At 47.9% G+C, this 17,742-nt stretch overlaps 1 protein-coding gene across 1 annotated transcript in view; it reads right to left on the bottom strand.

Moving 5' to 3' along the window:
* Positions 1-17,742, bottom strand: part of ACOXL (acyl-CoA oxidase like) — a 240,471-nt gene that overhangs the window by 108,325 nt on the left and 114,404 nt on the right. The window lies entirely within an intron of this gene.

The following is a 17,742-nucleotide window of genomic DNA, read 5'->3' as shown; positions in this document are numbered from 1 at the left end:
CCTGCCACTAACCCAGCACCTTCTCAAGGCTTCACCACAGGATGTGCTGGGACTGGAGGGACAGTCTTGTGAAAGCCATTACTGGGACTGACTTTGGGTTCTGTGTGACACGGGATATATCATTTCCACGCTTCACAGCAACATCTCAGCACCCTGGTTTCAGGGAGGATGAAGCTGAGGGTCCGTGGGGTTTTCCCACTCCACGCCAGCCTGGCCCACTTCCCTGGGTTGTGCAATGCTGGCCCCTCTGTTTGGGATGCCCCAGATCTCCAGGCATCTCTCTCCCTGTCTGTCTCTGGTCGGTCATTCCCACCGCAGGGAGGCTGTCTCCCATCCTCTGTCTAAAACAGCTGCCCACCCACCACCATCACTCTCCATCTCCATGCCGCCGTCTACTTTACTTCGGAGCTTTTCATTCTATCATCACTATATATACATAGGATCTTCAGAATTGTATTTATTGCCTGTGCCCCATGAGGGCACAGACTTTACTGCACTCACCACTGCATCCCCACCCGGAAACAGGACCCGGTGCATCTCAGGGGCACAATAAAGTATCTGCGACCAGTCGAATGAAACAACATGCAGGTAAGTGGCGAAACGGGGTCAGAACCCAGAGCCACCCAACTCCACCGCCTGTGTGTGCTCTGCTCTTCTTTTCTATAAAGTGCACAGGCGGTTGGACAGAGGGACATGGAGGTGGACAGGGAGGTGAAGGGACAAGCCAGAAGATGAAGACACTCGCTGTTGGGAGGAGCTGCCCAGACCAGGAGCCTGTGTGGACAGAGGCGCAAGGCTGGTCACGCTCTGACAGAGATCACAAAGCCCAAATGCAGCGAGGACAGAATATGACACGGAGCCCCTGGCCGGCAGAGAAAGGCCAGGATCTCGGTGTCCAAGCTGGGAGTTTAGCAGAAGCAGGAGTGGCTTTGGGAAATTGCTACCCAAGGCCACAGGTGATCCTGGCTCAGATCTCTGGGGGTAGGAAAGGCCGACGGTCTTAGAGGCCTGGAGGCAGGGTAGATGTGTCTCTCTGTGGACCTGCATTTGTGGACGGTGTTCCTGAAAGCTGAGGGGACACCATTAAAGGTGACACAGCTGCAGCCGGGAGAAGAAGGGCCTCAGGACAGTTAACACAAACCCCGCCCCAGCTTCCCGGCCTGGATGCTGCTGCCAAGCGGGAGGTGTCCCAGCATCCCTGACTCCCCTGGTGGGGACCACACAAGAGGTGACTCACGCTCCCCCAGGGTGTAAACTGAACCTCGAATCAGCCCAGCAGCAGACCGGCTGCCCTCACAGACCAGGACACGTGCAGGGGAGGACAGAGAGGCCGGGTTAGGGGGCAGAAGGGAGCCTTTCCAGCCCAGTGACAATCAGCAATCAGCTCATCTCGGGGAGGTGGGGGTGGGGGAGGAGGAGACTGGAGACAAAGACTCTGCACTTTGAGGGACACTGGGCAAGTGCCCAAGATGACAGCAGAGAGTGGGCTTCCTGCAGTGGCCACATGGGCCCAGAAGGAGAGGGGGCACTTCCCTGCAGACTGGGACACCGGAGGGGGCCCACAGAGCTGGAGGAGAGCAGAGTTCTGGCAACCGCAGCCCCTGCATGGACTTATGGTGCACACCGGGCCTGTGGCCTCAGGTGCAGAGCAGAAAAGGCTAGGCTGCGGTTCCGTGGCAAGGGCCCTGCCATCCTCACTTACCCCTCTGTCATCTCCCTGGAGCCAAAGCCGCCACCCTCAGTCCCCAAACCCGCACCGTCCTGGAGCCTCCTTCCAAGAACAGGCTGTGCTGCGAGGGCCCGGGAAGGCCGATTCCTGGATGAGGAATTTGGACTCAGTCTGTTCTTGCCATGGAGGGAAAAGGCCCGTCAGCCCCCCGGGGCTTGTGACGGCATCAGCATCACACGGTCTCCTCCCAGAGCACATCCCTCTCGAGCCAGGACCTGTGAGACCCGCTTCTGCCCAGGCTGCCAAGGGGCCCGCCCCTTCCATGAAACTTTCTAGAAGAGTCCAAAGTGTTCCAGGGAAACAACCGGGGCCGTGTTTCCTGCTCTCTACTCCTACCCCCGCCCAGGGCGTTTTCCCTCCACCTTCGAGCCACAGGGTCCCCGCACTCCCTCGTGGGGTTCTGTTTCATTTTTTCTAAGCCTCATAATTATCTCAGCTTTCACCGGGGACCCAAAGAGGCCCACTCAGCAGAGGACCGCACATCACACACGGGGCTCGGGTCTCAGCTCCCGCGTCCACGCAGAGCGCTCCCGACGCGGGCGCCCTTGCAGCCTCTGCCGGGAGTGGACTTGGTTCTCACCCTGCCTGTCTCTGCTGGGAGTCGCTCCACGGCAGGCCTGAAACCTTGGCCTTCAGTGTATCTCAAGTGAAAACAAACAGTTACCTTGGGGAGGCCTATCAAAACATCACAGAGAGTGTGTGCGTGAGCGTGCGCATGTGTGGTATTATCCCGAATTTTGCTGGTTCTCAACCAGAGATAAATCAATGTGAATGGCTTCTCCAATGCAAATAAATCCTTCGGAACCTCAGGAAATCCTTCCCTAAGCCATCATCTCAAGACACTCAAGAGCACCTTAGGTTATCATTACAGAATAAAATGGCAGTTTCCACAATTTTTCTTCTTTTCCACCTTGGACTCCTACGTGGGGGCATTGCTTAGACATTTCAGGTTGGGGGCTGGGGAGATAAGGAAAAAGAGGGGAGGGAGGGAAGAAAAAGTTTCCATCCAAAAAAAAAGTGAATAATATTTTCCATTAGCTTACTTTTCTATTAATAAAAAAAAAAAGAAGAAATGTGGAATAGACAGAGGGAACTCTAAACTCCACGCTCCCCACGCCAGCAGAACCCCCGGGGGACCCACAGGCCGGGCTCTGGGAGGAAACAGCACACAGGGTGGACGCGCCACTCTATCTCTGCCTTCTGGGTTACATCGAGCCTCTTAGCAACTAATTGTGAATGTCATTAAGGTTGTGTCCCATTTCAGTGAGAGCCCCATGAAACATATTTTATGATTCAAACTTTGTACGCTGCAAGTTTAATACGTTCCTGCTGTTTTTAACATCTCTGATTTTTTTTTTACTGTATGACTACATTTAATAAATGTATCAGAACAAATTAGAAACAGGCTTTCCCCCCACTTCCTTTTAAACAAATTGAGGGTAAATTTTGTGAACTTGATCAATCTTATTGGTTAAAGGAAGGTTGATGGAAAATAGAGACCAACCGGAAGGGACTGGGTCTTGGAACTGCGTTAATTTTATCCTGAGGTGTCTCTGCTGCCCTGGAGCAGGGGACCTGGATGTGTGGGCAGCTAGTGTGTGTGAGATTCACTGCACCCTTTCCTGTGACAGAGGCGATCTAGGTGGGGTCTTCTGACAGCCCAGCAGATGATGGATGTTCTGATGGAGGTGATGACGAGGCGCCCCACCCGGCCCTGGACGCCCTGAAGTGACCCTGCACTCTCAGGGCTTATGACAGGGGGGAGTGGGTGGGATGGAATTCATTCGTGGGGCCCGTCACCAAATGCACGCTGAGGGTCTTGTGTTGCAGGCACTATGCTACACACTGCAAACCTTAAACATGGTCCTGTCCTCAGGAGACAGGCACTGGTCGGGTCAACAAATAAAATGGGTAATTAAAAAAAAATCTGCGGTAAGTGCCAGAAAGCAAATGATCTGGGTTCCTTGAGAAAAGAATGCACAAGGAAGACCTCTTCTAACCCAGACGCCTGAGAACGTTTTCAGGGCTTGCTTCACTTGGAATCGTAAAGAAGAGGAATCAGTCAAACCAGGAATGGAGGCAGTTTGCTCCAGGTGTGAGAACAGCATGTGCAAACATCCTGTGGCCACGCAGATGCACAGAATATTTGGGACTGGAAAGAAGGCTGGACTGGGGGTGACGGGGTGGGGAGAGAGGCCCAATGATAAGGGGGGACACAGGAGTCAAGAGACTCGGGACCTCAAGACCCATCATTTTGTGTTAGTTCAGGTGTAATGTAAAGTCATAAAATAATTTTAGTCTTTGGAGTCAGATGACTTGTCATTTTAAAAGATGGCTCTAGCTCCTGAGAGAGCACAGCCCACAGCAGGCGAGAGAGAAGGGGCTGGATTAGTTGGTGGCATGGCGGTGGGAGATCTGGATGGCACACGGTTAGAGGGAGAAGGTTTGGAGAGGGCTGGGTGTGTGCGTGAGAAAGAGAAAGCCAGAGTCACATGAACAGTAGGTGCTCCCGGAGCTGGAGCATCCCAGTGGAGGTATGTTTGTTGGGAAAGATCAAACGTTCATGTCTATAAACGTCAGATGTGAGAATCATTGAGACATCCAAGTGGACTGGTCAAAAGGAAGGTAAGACACAAGACTCTGGAGGTGCACAAAGATCTCTGGGATGGAGATATAAACTAGAGTCCTCACTATGTGAGTATTCAAAATCAAAGGAAGGGACAGAATGATCAAGAGTGTAACCACACAGAGAAGAGAGGAACCAGGCTCGCATGATGGAAAATGCCAACATTCCAAGGTCAGGGAGAGGAAAGTCGGCGGAGGAGACTAAGAGGACAAAGAAGCAGGAAGAAAGCTGGAGAGGATGGTGTCCTGACAGCTGGGACAAGGGTGTGTCCAGGAGGGAGGGCAGGCCCACGACCAAGGCTGCTGGGAGCTCAGGCAGGTGAGGAGCCAGAAGGAGCCTTGGACTGAGTCCCAGGGAATCAATGGTGATGGCCCAGAACAGGTTAGGCAGCTTGGCAGAGGGGAAGCCAGATTTTCTTGGGACACCCAGCTCCAGCGATAGGGCGGACAAAGTAGACTTTAACAACAAAGTGTCCAGGAGAAACCACTGAAAATATGCTTGATGAAATATTGTTTTAAAAATCATTTTGCTGCACAGCCAGCTGATAAAAAGAAGCACTCGGAGGATGAACACGAGAGAGCATGACTCCAAAATGGGCGGCAGGGAATCTAGAATCCAGAATAATAGTAAAAAGTCCAAATGCCGAGAGAAAGTAACTGTCAGCCATGAATTCCATCCTTAACAGCCCTTAACCTTTCAAGACTGAGAATGAAAAAAAAGACATATTCAGGCAAATAAAAATTAGGTTTACTGCCACAGACCCACCCTACGCTGAGAAAGCACTCCATGAATAAGGAAAATGACTGAAGATACGCAAGAAGGAACTGTGAGCAAAGAAACTGGTAAAAGGCAGCAGTTCCAGAGAAACCCTGATTCCATATAATAATAAATATGTTGGCTACTGCGTGAGATTAAAAACCGTGGTGCTGAAGTAATGGACAATGGTATTACAGAAGGTGGCAGCCAGTGAAAGCAATCTAACCTCTTGTATTGTTGGGGGAAAAAAACCCAATAAATCTGAAAGAAAGTAAGAAGCCCAAACCAGCAGATATAAGACCCAACAAATAGAAAGCAAAGAGTAAGATGGAAGAAGTGAATTCAAATACATCAGCAATGACAGTAAATATCTAGACTAAACAGATAAAAGTGAGGTTGTCAGAGTAAACTGAATCTAAAAACCAGACAAATGTTGTTTATAAGAAACATAAAGGCAACACAGTAACACAGAAAAGCAGAAAGTAAAAGGATACAACAAATAAATACCAACCAAATGGGAGCTTTTTGTATTTATATTGATAAAACACACTTTAAGGTGTTACCAGAGCTAACGAGAGTCACTACAGGAGGACCAAAGATTCAAGTCACTAGAAACAGAGGACAATTCTAAATCTGTAAACATCTAGTAACACGACTTCGAAATAGTGAGACTGAAACTGGTAGAAATACAAGGAGATACCAGCAAATCTACCATCAATAGTGGAAGATTTTAGCCCTGTCCATAGGTATAGACCAGACAGACCAAAACCTCAGTAAGAACAGGGAATATCTGAATAATGTCACTAATAAGCTTGATCTATTGGTCACATTTAAAACTCTGCACCTCATTACAGAATGCACCTTACTTGCACATGGAAACTGTCATGTTCTAGGTCACAAAGTAGATCATGATAAACTTCCAAAAAAAGCTGTACCACACTGGCCATTTTCTCTGACTACTGTGGAATTAAGTGGAAAAAACCTAATATAATAATAATAATAATAATAATAATAATAATAATATTATTATTATTATTATTATTATTATTATTATTATTGACAACAACAACAATAGCAATCAATAAAGAGAAGGTGGTCTGTATAGTGGTTATACTTCACAGCCAGACTGTCTGGGTTGGAACCTTGGTTCTGCCAGCTCAGGATCTGTGTGATCTTGCGTTAATTTCTTAAACTCTCTGGACCTCAGTGTTCACATACATAATATCAGGGTCATAATAATCCTGCTTTGTAAGGTTATGGTGAGGATTATATAAGTTAATAATGTAAAATGTGAAGGCTGGTGAATTCAACAAAGTTTGGCTATTATTATATTTAAATATTAGACATTATTATATTTAAATATTAGACATTAGGAAAATTTAAAAAGCATACTCAGCTAATTTACGGGTCAGATAAGTCATGATGAACATTCAAATATACTTAGAACTGATAAACAGAAAATCTTATATATCAAATCATGGTTGATCGGCCAAAGCAGTATTTAAAAAGAAAGGCTATAAATTTAAATGTTTATAATAGAAATGGGAAAATGGCAACAATTAATGAAATAACATCCAGGTTAAGGTAACAGAAAAAGAGCAGAAGAGCAAAAAAACCCAAATAAAGTAGAAGGAAATAAATAATGAAGATAAAAATCAAGGAAATGGAAATCCCAGATACAATCTGGAGAGGATCAGCAGAACCAAAAGTTTATTATTTGGAAGAAAAAAAAAAGAGATCAAGAGATAAAGTGATGGGGGAAATAAACAATATGAGGAATGGCAGAAGGGGCATAAACACAGATATAGCAGGGATTAAAAAAAGATAAGAAGGTATTAAGAACCTCATGCCTGTAAATTTTAAAACAAAGAAGAAATGGACAAATTAGCAGACAAATATAAATCACTAGAACAGACTCAAGAAGAAATAGGTAACCTGAATAGTTCTAATCACTAACGAAAGTGAATCAATCATTGTAAATGTTTCAGGCAGGAACTAGGAGACCTACATGGATTTACAGATATTTCTATGAACTATTCAAGGAACAGATCATTCAATTTTATACAAAGTCTTTGAGAGAACAGAAAAAGAAGACACACTCCCTCGCCAAGTCATCAAACAAGTGTGTTGTAACTTTGATATTCAACTTAGACAAGGGCAGAACTAGGAAGGAATAACAGCACAACCTCACTCCTGATCACAGAGGGAAACATCCTCAGTGAGTGACGCAGGCAGAATCAGCCGTGAATCAAGCACACACACACCCACACCCACATCATGACTAACTGTATGCATTCCTGAACCTGAGATTTAGTAAACATTAGAAAATCTGTTCATGTAAATTCACCCCATAAGAAGATTAAAGAAGGAAAAGGTGTGATTATCTCAGTAAAATAAAGGAACATAAATAATTCGATAAAAGTTAAATTCATTCAAAATTTTAAAACCAAACCAAAAAAAAAAAAAAAATGAACACACACAAAAACCCACAACAGCCTCTTCACAGACCTGACTTAACGTGATAAAGAATTATCAGCAGAATTCCCACACCAAATAACATCCTATTCATGGTGAAAAAGTAAGCACGTGCCCTTTAAAGTCAAGAATAAAATATAGGTGTCCATTTCAACCACTCCTTTAACCACTGCGCTGGAAGACCTTGCTGAGTCAATGGTGTGACAAAGAAACACATGTAAATGATTGTAAATGAAGAAACAAGCTATCATTTTTCACAGGGAATATGATTATCTTCGTACGAAATGCAAAAGAACTACGAACAGATTATGATTATTAGAACTGTTATGACAGTTTAACAAGGTTGCTGGATATACGATCAATACACAAAATTCAACCCCACTTCTACACACCAGCCTGATGGGATTAGAGAATGTTCCAAAAGCCATCATATACGCTATCTAACAGATACCCGTTCGGCTACTATTCTCTGAGAACGGTCTCACCACCCCATGTAAGTGGGGCATCGGGAGGCATGTTCATGATATGTGACCCCGTTCCCTGAGCAAAAATGTCTGAGTTGGGAAGGACTCCCAACTCCAACTGAGCCAGGGATTCAGCACTGGATCTATGAGACACCATCTCAGAGCACAGCTGGAATGGAGATGCTATAAACTCCACAGCCGAAGGGCAACTACGTATGCGCAGGAGCAAGGAGAACGGGCAGACACCAGAGAGGCAAAGGCCAAGACTGTGGCCCCAAGGAGAGTAGAGCGGCCTCTACTCTGGTCCTCATGAGACCTGGATTCCAGAACACATCTCTCTCTCTCCTAAGATATATTCTCCTTTCTTACTTGAGCAAGTTTGTAATGGGTCTCTCTCATTTGCATCCAAATTAGTCTTAACTGAGATGATCACAAATTCAGAAGGCAGCTTGAAGCTTCATTCCCCCCCCCCCCCCTTCTTACTTCCTTGATGTGATGGAGTGAATCCTTCTGGAGAGTTAAGAACCATCTCAAGGGAGATTAAAATGAGAATACAGCAGATTCAAAGTTTGGCAAGTTGGCCCAGGATCGACGCCAGATCTATCCATTATTCTCTCGTATGTCTGGATGCTATCCATTCCGCATAAAATTTATAATTGCCTTCCTTACGCCCTTAAGAAGTTTGGGCTGAGATCTTCAAAGGAATGTTGCCAATAAAATAGATTGTCCTTGGGTCATTTGAGTAATCTCTCTTTTCTTTATCAGTGAGGAGGGTCAGTTTTACTGCCTGCTACTCTCCCAATTCTAATTTGCCTGACAAGATAAGACCTACTAACATAAGACACTCACAGCATGACATGTGGATCTTCTCACTGTGAGATGATTTTTTTTTCCAGTGACCACAGGTTAACAACAAAACACAGAGGGTTAAGTGTAGAACATTGATTAACATGGAACCTGGGGGCCAGGAACAGAGTTATCCCCCACCCCTGGGAAAAAAGCAAGGTCCAGATTTAAGGACAAGAGACTGGGATTTGGGAGACCTGAATTAGAACCCCTGCCTCCACCTTTTACTAGATCTGGAGAAACAGCATCTCCCCTCTGGTCTTAGCTCCTCCATCCATGGGAAACCATGTGGACAATAATTCCTACTCATAGGACTATTAGAGGATTAAAGATGGACACACCTACACAGGCCCTGGCACTTTACCTAGCAGGGACTTGGGGAATGTCAGGGAGTCAGAAACAGAAATCTCTTTTGAACAATAAGAGCTAATTCCTCTAATCCTGGAGCAAGGTTCTTTCAAAGCCGAGAAATAGTTAATTATCATAAAGTGTTTTTTATTATGCTGTCTTTCTAAATCCCTGCAACCAAACAGGTTATTGTTTACACAATGAATAGAAAGTGTCAGCAGAGATGAGGAGCCTAGGATTTAATCTGTAGCCCCAGAAGGTTGGAATTTTTCTTGAAGGCTCTCAATCTGTCCAGAGAAAGGGGTCTCTGGTCTATGAAATGGAAATTGAGGGAATTTGTCAGAGACTCATTGGCATCCTGGGAAAATCAGGCTGGAGCTGAGCAAAGGGTCTGCCTGATAAAACTGTCATAGTAACCATGGAGCAGACCCTTCTATTGGGGTCAACACATGGACCCCAGCCAGTCCCTTCTCAGGTTTGCCAGACTGGCCTTGGGTCCTTTCTGAGTGTGAGCTGAACCCTTTCCACTCTGCTACCCAGTTACTTGGCGTTACAGTTTAACTTGCCCCTACCCTGCCCACGTATGCTTTCCTAGCCAGGTGGACCCATAACTTTTAGACTCAGAATCCTCCACCAGCATCACCAGATACACAAGGCCCAGGCACCAGCCAGGATTTTTCTTGGCTCTGTTTCTCCTTATGAAATTGGATGGGGAGCAAAATGGTCTCTGCCATATTAGACCCACATCAGGCTGACCTACTTATGTTTAGAGAGATAAGTGTCCAGGACTGCTGTGGAAAGCTGAGCATTTAAACAAACACTATCTACTGCATTCCAGGAGATAGTAAACCTGCAGCATCCTGGATGGAGGGAGGCCCTCCACTGACTGTCTCCTCCCTGCACCAGCCTGCCCGCCTGCACAGAGCCTACCTTGCCTGGAATCCACTTTGCCTTCAAGAGCTCCAACACCTCCTTGGGGCCCGGCAGGCTCTTAGATTTTTGACTCTGACTTTTCTAGATCTTCTGGCTCTTGTTCAGTTCACCAGTACTCTCAGCTGCCTGCATCTGGAGACCCTCCATCCTTATGACTCTGCAGCCTCCCAGGAACCCGGGAAGCGCCTGTGATTCGACCAGCAGGAGCAGGCTCCTAGCGGAGGCTGGCCAGGCTCCTTCAGGAGTGGAGTGAAGGCTTGAGTCTCAGCACATGGATTTCATGGCATCCCTCTGGGACTCTCAGAGTTCTGTTTTGCTTATTTCAGGCCTTGGCTGTGTCCCAAGACATGGATGATGCCAGATAAACGAGGTGATGGAGCATCTCCCTGGGGAATTAGTCTTGGGACTAAGTCTACTAAATACCCAGGGGGCTCGGCCTCACACCGCTTTTTTTAAAATCTTGTAATTGTTTTAGTGTTCTCTTGTGCAACCTTTAAAATATAACGAGGCTGTCATTGCCCAGCTGGATTACAGCTCCAAACAGCAAACAGCAGCTCCGTGTCTAACATGAAAGCAGTGGTCAGCGCGTGTTTGCTGATAACCTCATCATCACGCTGGGTCAGAGACCTCTTCTGAGACTTCGTCCCGCCCCAGATTCGTCCAGATACTTCCCTGTGCTGCTCCAGCCAGTTCTGCTCTCCCACGTGGGATCCTGGAACACACTGAGGAGAAATGGGGCAGCCAGGGGCTGAGATGGAAAGGCTCACAGGGGCCCTGATGGAGGGGAAGGGGCTACAGTCCTGCAGTGGAGACTGAACCTGAGGGCCCAGTGAGTCCAGGAGTGGCATCTTCCAGTGTTACTCTCAAGGGGGCCAACGTGGACGGCATCCAGGAACAGGTAACACGCAAGGCCCAAGGGACACTGTAGAAGGCCCCTGTGCAGAGCCAAGGTCGGCAGCTGGGGCTGCAGCTCACCCCTGTGGTGGGGGCCCAGTGGGAACCATGCACTCTGTACAGGTCCCAAGCCTGACTTTGCAGCCCCTGATGCTTTGGAGTCAGATTTGCTGAGAATGTGACTTGCCTCCACGGCCCAAGGTTGCACCCTGAAGGGCCCCACTGGGGTAGCTCGTTTGTACACAAGTCCAACGAGTCAGGATGAAGGATGGAGAGGGGAGAAGGAGAGAGAGTTGGGAGCCTTCATTGTGATCATATCCAGGAAAAGGAGGAGAGGCAAGTATTTATGGAGTGCCTTCCATGTGCTAGGCTTTGAGAGGTAAGGAAACTGAGACTCCCAGGGGTAAGGCCCGAGGTCACAGCTTCCTCCGGACCCGGAGACTCCACCCCTTCCGAGACGAGGTGCCCCTCCCGCCTCTTGGATCGCCCTCCCCATGCCACAGCCCCACACGAGGCAGAAATGGACTCCAGTGTTCTGTTTCCCTCTCCTTTCTCAGACGACTGTAGGAAATTCAATCTGGGTTTGCCTGGATGTGGAGAAAAGAGGCCATGTGCAAGTATAGTTAAGAACTTGGTTGGCCCTGTCAATCCTTAAGGTGGGAAAACAAAGGAAGCAGCAAGGCTGAGTCATGTGACTAATCCGAGCCCACAAAGTCTGTTCTCCGCGGTCCCGTGTGGGTTTTCATCACGTCCAAACCAGGCGATTCTCCACTTACACACTGAGGTTAGCAGCCGCAACACAGACCACGTGTAAGCAGGAAGCCGTGGCCATAGGGAACTGAGAACTGCGGCTGCGCGCCAGGAACAGGCTCCGCCTTCCCGGCTCCTGTTCCAGCCCCTCCCCGACTCACTAAGGAGGTTTGAGGTGAGCAACTGATCTACATCGCGCCTCCCTTCCCTCAGCTTCAAGGTGACAGGGAAACTGAAGTCAAACTGTGCTCACCCCATGAATGTGAACCCAGCTATTTTCCGGAGCAGGAGGACAGAAAACAGCTCAGTTTGCCTGTGGCTTAGAGGTTTGGTGCACCTGCTCTGGAGACAGACTCTGCTGGGTTCAAATTCTGGCTCTGTCACTTTCTAGCTGCTTAACCTTTGGGCAAGTTATTCCACCTCTCTGGCCTCAGTTTCCTCTTGTGTAAAGTACGTCTAATAACAGTACTCAGTTAATTTGAGAATTATCTAAGTTACTATCCATAAAGCACTTATAAAGGTGCCTACATATATAGGAGGTACTCAATGGCTGTAAACAAAGACAAATAAAAAGCAAAGAGACCCCACAGCCCTGGGTCCTGGGCTCCTGCATAGGCTGTGTCTGACGTGGGAAAAGGCTGCCTTTCCATCAGCACGGAGAATCAGCTGGAAGGGCAGGTCTGGAGTACCAGGTGCGCACAGCCCTGTGGAGTTCACTAGCAAATCTTTGGTAAGTGTGGACCTCCTAGTACTAAGAGGCTTGTTGGGCTGAAGTAGGACCTGTGTGCAAATGCAGGATGTGATGGGATCACACTTGTCCAGTGATGTCCACTCATCCCACACAGTGAAATTGAGTCTCACCTCCCTGGGAGCTTCCAGTTCAACTCCCCACCCTCCTCCTCTGGGCATAACATTGCCAGATCAACACACGCTCTGGGGTCAGGCAAGTCAGGCTCCAAGTCCCCTGGCACCCCGCGGGAGCTTGGGCAAGTCCAACTGCTCTGAGCCTCAGTTTCCTCATCTGCAAAGTCGCGATAACCAAGTAGCTGCCTCCTGGGCTGTTCCTGGTTTTAGGAATATGATATCCTCTTGGTGAATTGGCCCCTTCGTCACTGTGAGTTGACTTTATTTACCCCTGGCCATATTCTTTGCTCTGAAATCTACTTTGATGTTAACACACAGTCCAGTTTTCTTTGGATGAGTGTTAGCATGGGGTAGCTTTGTCTGCCCTCCTTCCTTTGGCCTGTTTGTATCCCTAGCTTCGAAGTGTGTTTCTTGTAGGCATATAGTTGGGTCTTGTTTTTCTTTCCTTGCTTTTATTTGCTCTGAAAATCTCTGCCTTTCAATGGGGATATTTGCACTTAAAGTGTTTATTAATATAGTTGTTTACCTCTGCCATCTGGATATTTGTTTTCTGTTGGATCAATCTCTTTATTCTCCCATTATTTCCTTGTTTCCTGCCTTGTTTTGGATTAACTTAGTATTGCTGTAATTCCATTTTAACTCCTGGGTTGGCTTTTTAGCTACAACTCTTTGTTTTATTATTTTAGTGGGAGCTTTGGGATTTACAGTACAAATCTTTGACTTATCACTGTCTGCTTTCAGGTGATATTGGACCACTTCACTTACTATATAAGAACCTTACAATAGCACACTTCTCTTTTTCTCCTTCTGGCCTTTGTGTCACTGTCTCATACATTTTACTTCCACAAAAGTTATAAACCTCACACTAGGTTGTTATGACTTTTGTTTAAACGATTATCTTTTAAAGGGATTTAAATACTAAGGGAAAAAATCTTTAATATTGACCCATATAGTTACTACTTTTCATTCCTTTGTGCAAACCCGTACTTCTGTCTGGTATCACCTTCCTTCTGTGCAATGAATTTCCTTTAGTATTTCTCATAGTTAAAGTCTATTGGTGATGAAGCCTTTCAGCATTTGCAAGTCTGAAAATGTCTTTATTATACCTTCTTTGGGGAAACATAATTTTGGTGGGTATAGAATTTTAGATTGGTTTTTTTTCTTTTAGCACTTGAAAAATGTTCCAGTGTTTTCTTGCTTGCATTTTTTTCCAACAAGAAATCTGCTGTCATCTTTCTCTTTGTTCTTTATACATAACATTTCTTTTTTTCCCATTTGTGAGTCTGAAGGTATTTCAGGCTGGCAGGTGGGAAAAGGCACTGTTCCCAGTCCCATGTAAGCACCAGATACTGTTCCCGCTAATCCTTTTGGGTGATTTTTCCTCATCCTCGAGTGGTTTCCTCACACATATGTGATAGTCAATGTCAACGGAATGTTCAAAGGGGACCAGCTGCAGACCTCCGAGTTCTCTATCCAGTGAATTCTAGATACTTGGCTCTCCCCGGGCTCCCAGGTCCATGTCTTCAAATCCGGGAGTTTGCTGGGCTCTGCCTTGGTTTCCCGTCCTGAGGCATGGAAACTGCCTCAGGGCAGTAAACTGGGGCAACAGCAGGGTTCAGCTGGTTGACTTTCTGTCTCTCAGAGCTCACCATCCCTCACTGCCTGATGTCCAGCATCTTACAAACTGTTTAGTTTATATGTATTGTCCATTTTTCTGACTGTTCCAATCAGGAGGGTATATCTGCTGCCTGCCTGTTACTCCAAGTTGGTCAGAAACAAAAGTCCCCTAATGTTCATTTGACTGAAACCTCAGGGCCTCCCCGTGGCATGCAGTCTAAGCGTGTCCTGTCACATATTCTGGCCCTCAGGACAGGGAATGTGGGTCTTGTCCACTGCTCCACACAGAGAAAGACCTTAAAAATACTGAACAATGATTCCTAACCAGCAGTCATTAAGGCAATGCAGTGCTTGTATGAATATGGATTACAAAAGTTCCAACCAGTGTTCATCTGAGGATCTGATTTTTGCTTGAAATCTCATTGGCTTTATCCCAGGTTTTATGCACAAAAAGTGACAGACTATGCTGAAAAATGTCTACAGTGGACATGTATTACTTCTGTAATTGGCGAAGATAATACAGTAAATGTGACTTCAAATATGCTTTAGTCAGCAAAGAAGCTGCCTTCCCCAGATGATGCTCACTTCAGGCAACGGCAACAAATGTTCAAGTTAGCAGTCAAGAGAAATGGGATTTAAATGGGGGGTGTGTTTAAAGTAGAGGCAAAAATTAGGCACCAGCTGTAGCCGGATCCTGATGAACTGTACAATGATTTCCCATCCCAGCCCTCTGATAAAGCCTCTGTTTCCTAAATTATTCAACAAGTGAGCTGTCAAGATGACCCTGTGCAGGATTTAAGGGCACTGGATCCCACCATCCTTCTAAATTCGAGCAGCCTAGAGGCAAGGCAAGTGTTCTTTTTCCCCAAAAAGTAACAACAAAGTCAGATGTTTAAGTAAAGTGTTCAAGGAAGAAAGTAATAATAAAGCAAATACAGACCCAAGGGGCCAAGTTTTGTGGACTAATCTCAAGTTGTAAGGATAAGAAAGAAAAGTGGATGCACAGGGCAGTTATTCATTTAGTCAGTCAGTCCAGTCATTCATTGAGTCAATCAGCCCATCTTCCCATCACTCTATTTGTCCGTCAGTCAGTCTGCCTGTCAGTCTGTCATTCGGTCAGTTAGTCAGTCAACAGCTGCTTCCCAATACTCCACACTCTAGTCAGAAGCAGGGCTGTAGTGATCAAGGACTGGGTCCCTGCCCTCTCTGCCCTTACAGTCAAACCTCGGTTTACTCATTTGTAAAATAGCAAAAAATAGGAACAGCTAATGTCGAGCACCTCCTACGTGCCAAGCCCCGCACTGAAGGCTTCGTCCTTATAAGCTCTGTCAGCTCCACCGCGTGGGTCTGGGGCCTGACGGTGCCAGCTGAGCGCCTGCTTCGGGCAGCAGTGGGGTCAAGCCTGGTCCTTTCTTTCACGTTCAGTTCTGGCCTTTCTCCTTCAATCCTTCCACCCGCCCCCGTACTCACTTGGACCCAGACCACACCTGTCCTCGTGTCCCTAGATGCACCACACGCACCCACACCTTCATCCTGTGTGCAGGGGTCCCTTATCCGGCAGGTCCTCCGACCCCCACCTGGGAAGCTCTTGCTCATCCTCTAAGCTGCTAAATGGTGCTGCTCGGGGACCCTCCCTGAAGTCACCGCGTCTTCCCAGCCCCAGCTGCTGCGCAGAGCCTGCCACGCCACGCGGGGCTCTACATCCACCACATGGTGTTTTTTCTCACCAAACCCAGATACACCATACAGATGGCCGCTGCCCCTTCCTGGGTTCACATGTGAAGCATGTTATGTTCATCACCTCACATAACTTAACCCTCACGGCCTCTAAAAGGAAAGCTTATCCTTATTTTATATACAGAAAAGGAAGGTGTAGAGAGGGGAGTTACTTGCCCACGGTCACACCCAGGGTTGCTGGCTCCAAAGCCAGTAAATGTGTGTTGAAATACATTTTTTCAGAAGCAAGACCTACTTAGACCTACACGCCATAAAAGAGGTGGCTTTCAGGACCATCTCAGCAGCCCCCAGATTTGGCCACACTTCACCCCTGAGACCGGCCTGCAGAAGATGCGGTGGGTGGAAATGTAACTTAAAACAATTAGAAGATGCTCATGCCTTCCTTTCAACAAATATTTGTGTCTGCAAACAGCCCTGTGCTGGGTGTCAGATGGGTAGCAGGGAGGAGAAGGGAAGGGACATCAGTGGAGACCAGAGCCCCCTACACCCAGGTTGTCGCAGAGCCACTGGGAAGCAAAGCCGTGTGAGGCTGCAACGCCCCGTGGGATTACGGGGCCGGCATCCCAGCCCGGGAGAGCCGCCCTCCAGGGACAGGGCTCCTCTATAATGTGGCGGGTGGTGGGTGGCAGGTGGCGGGTCACTTCTGCGCTGCCAGGTGGTGCTGGGCAGCGGAGAGCATGACGGGGCAGGGCCACCCACAGGATGGATGGAAACCAGCCTCCTGGCAGGGGCCTCCCGACTTCTCAGTCACTTAGGAAGGTCATCATGAGCCAGCGCCCCCTGCTGCCTCGGAGGACCTACACTCCTGGCCCAGTGGTGTCTCAGCACCAGTTGTCACTTTATTCCCGATTTTCTCTCTTTTCCAGGTGGACACCCCGTCCCAACCTCATCCCCACCAGCAAAGCAAGCATGTCCACCACCACCACCACAATGGCCTCGGAGCGCACACCGGAATAACCCTGGTGCCCTGCACCACGGGCACATCTGTTCTCAGCCACCGCAAGAGAAGTGACCGTGCTAGCTCTCAGATGAGAGGACACGGGAGGCCCTCATCCTCATCCACCTCGTTCTGGCGGGGGAAACCTCTGCCCCTCCCCACCCCTCCGTGGACCCCGGCTCTGCCGAGTTCCAGAAACTCACCCTCCCCTTTTATTTCGCACAACTGCCCTTGACACGCTCTTGACCCTTTCTCACTGAGGCTGAGATTCTTCAACCTCCCCTTCAGGTTCAGAGCTGCTGTTTTTAGGGAAATATCCATTCAAGCTCAAGATTAAATTCAGGCTGAAGGCTCCCTGGGGCTCCCTCCACCGTCCTCCTCTGGTCCCCATGCCGATGAGGAGGTGCAGTCCAGGGGGTCACCCACACAGGCCTGTCCTCTAGGGCTGAGCCTCAGATGCCACCACAGCCCATGCCTGCAGCCCTGCCAGGCCACCGTGCCCCAGGCCCACAACCACACATCTCCCTGTCCCGCCCTCAGAGACCCCACTTAGGTCCCCTTTCTCTCCAGCTCTGGACCCCCACAGGGGTGCAGAAAGCTCTTGCATCCTGCATTCTGCAGGCACCCCCACTCTCCAGGTCATAGGGGAATCGGGCCCAGCTCCCAGCTGTTCTCAGAGTCTCCAGAGATTCATGCTGGGATTTCTCACACCTCACACCCCTCCCTGCACAATCCAGTCTGAGCCCTGGGCTGGGGACATTCTAAA

The sequence above is a fragment of the Camelus dromedarius genome, chromosome 33 (genome assembly GCF_036321535.1).
Source record: "Camelus dromedarius isolate mCamDro1 chromosome 33, mCamDro1.pat, whole genome shotgun sequence".
NCBI classification, from domain to species: domain Eukaryota; kingdom Metazoa; phylum Chordata; class Mammalia; order Artiodactyla; family Camelidae; genus Camelus; species Camelus dromedarius.
Note: the sequence above shows the minus strand (reverse complement) of the source record. Positions and strands in the feature narration are given on the sequence as shown.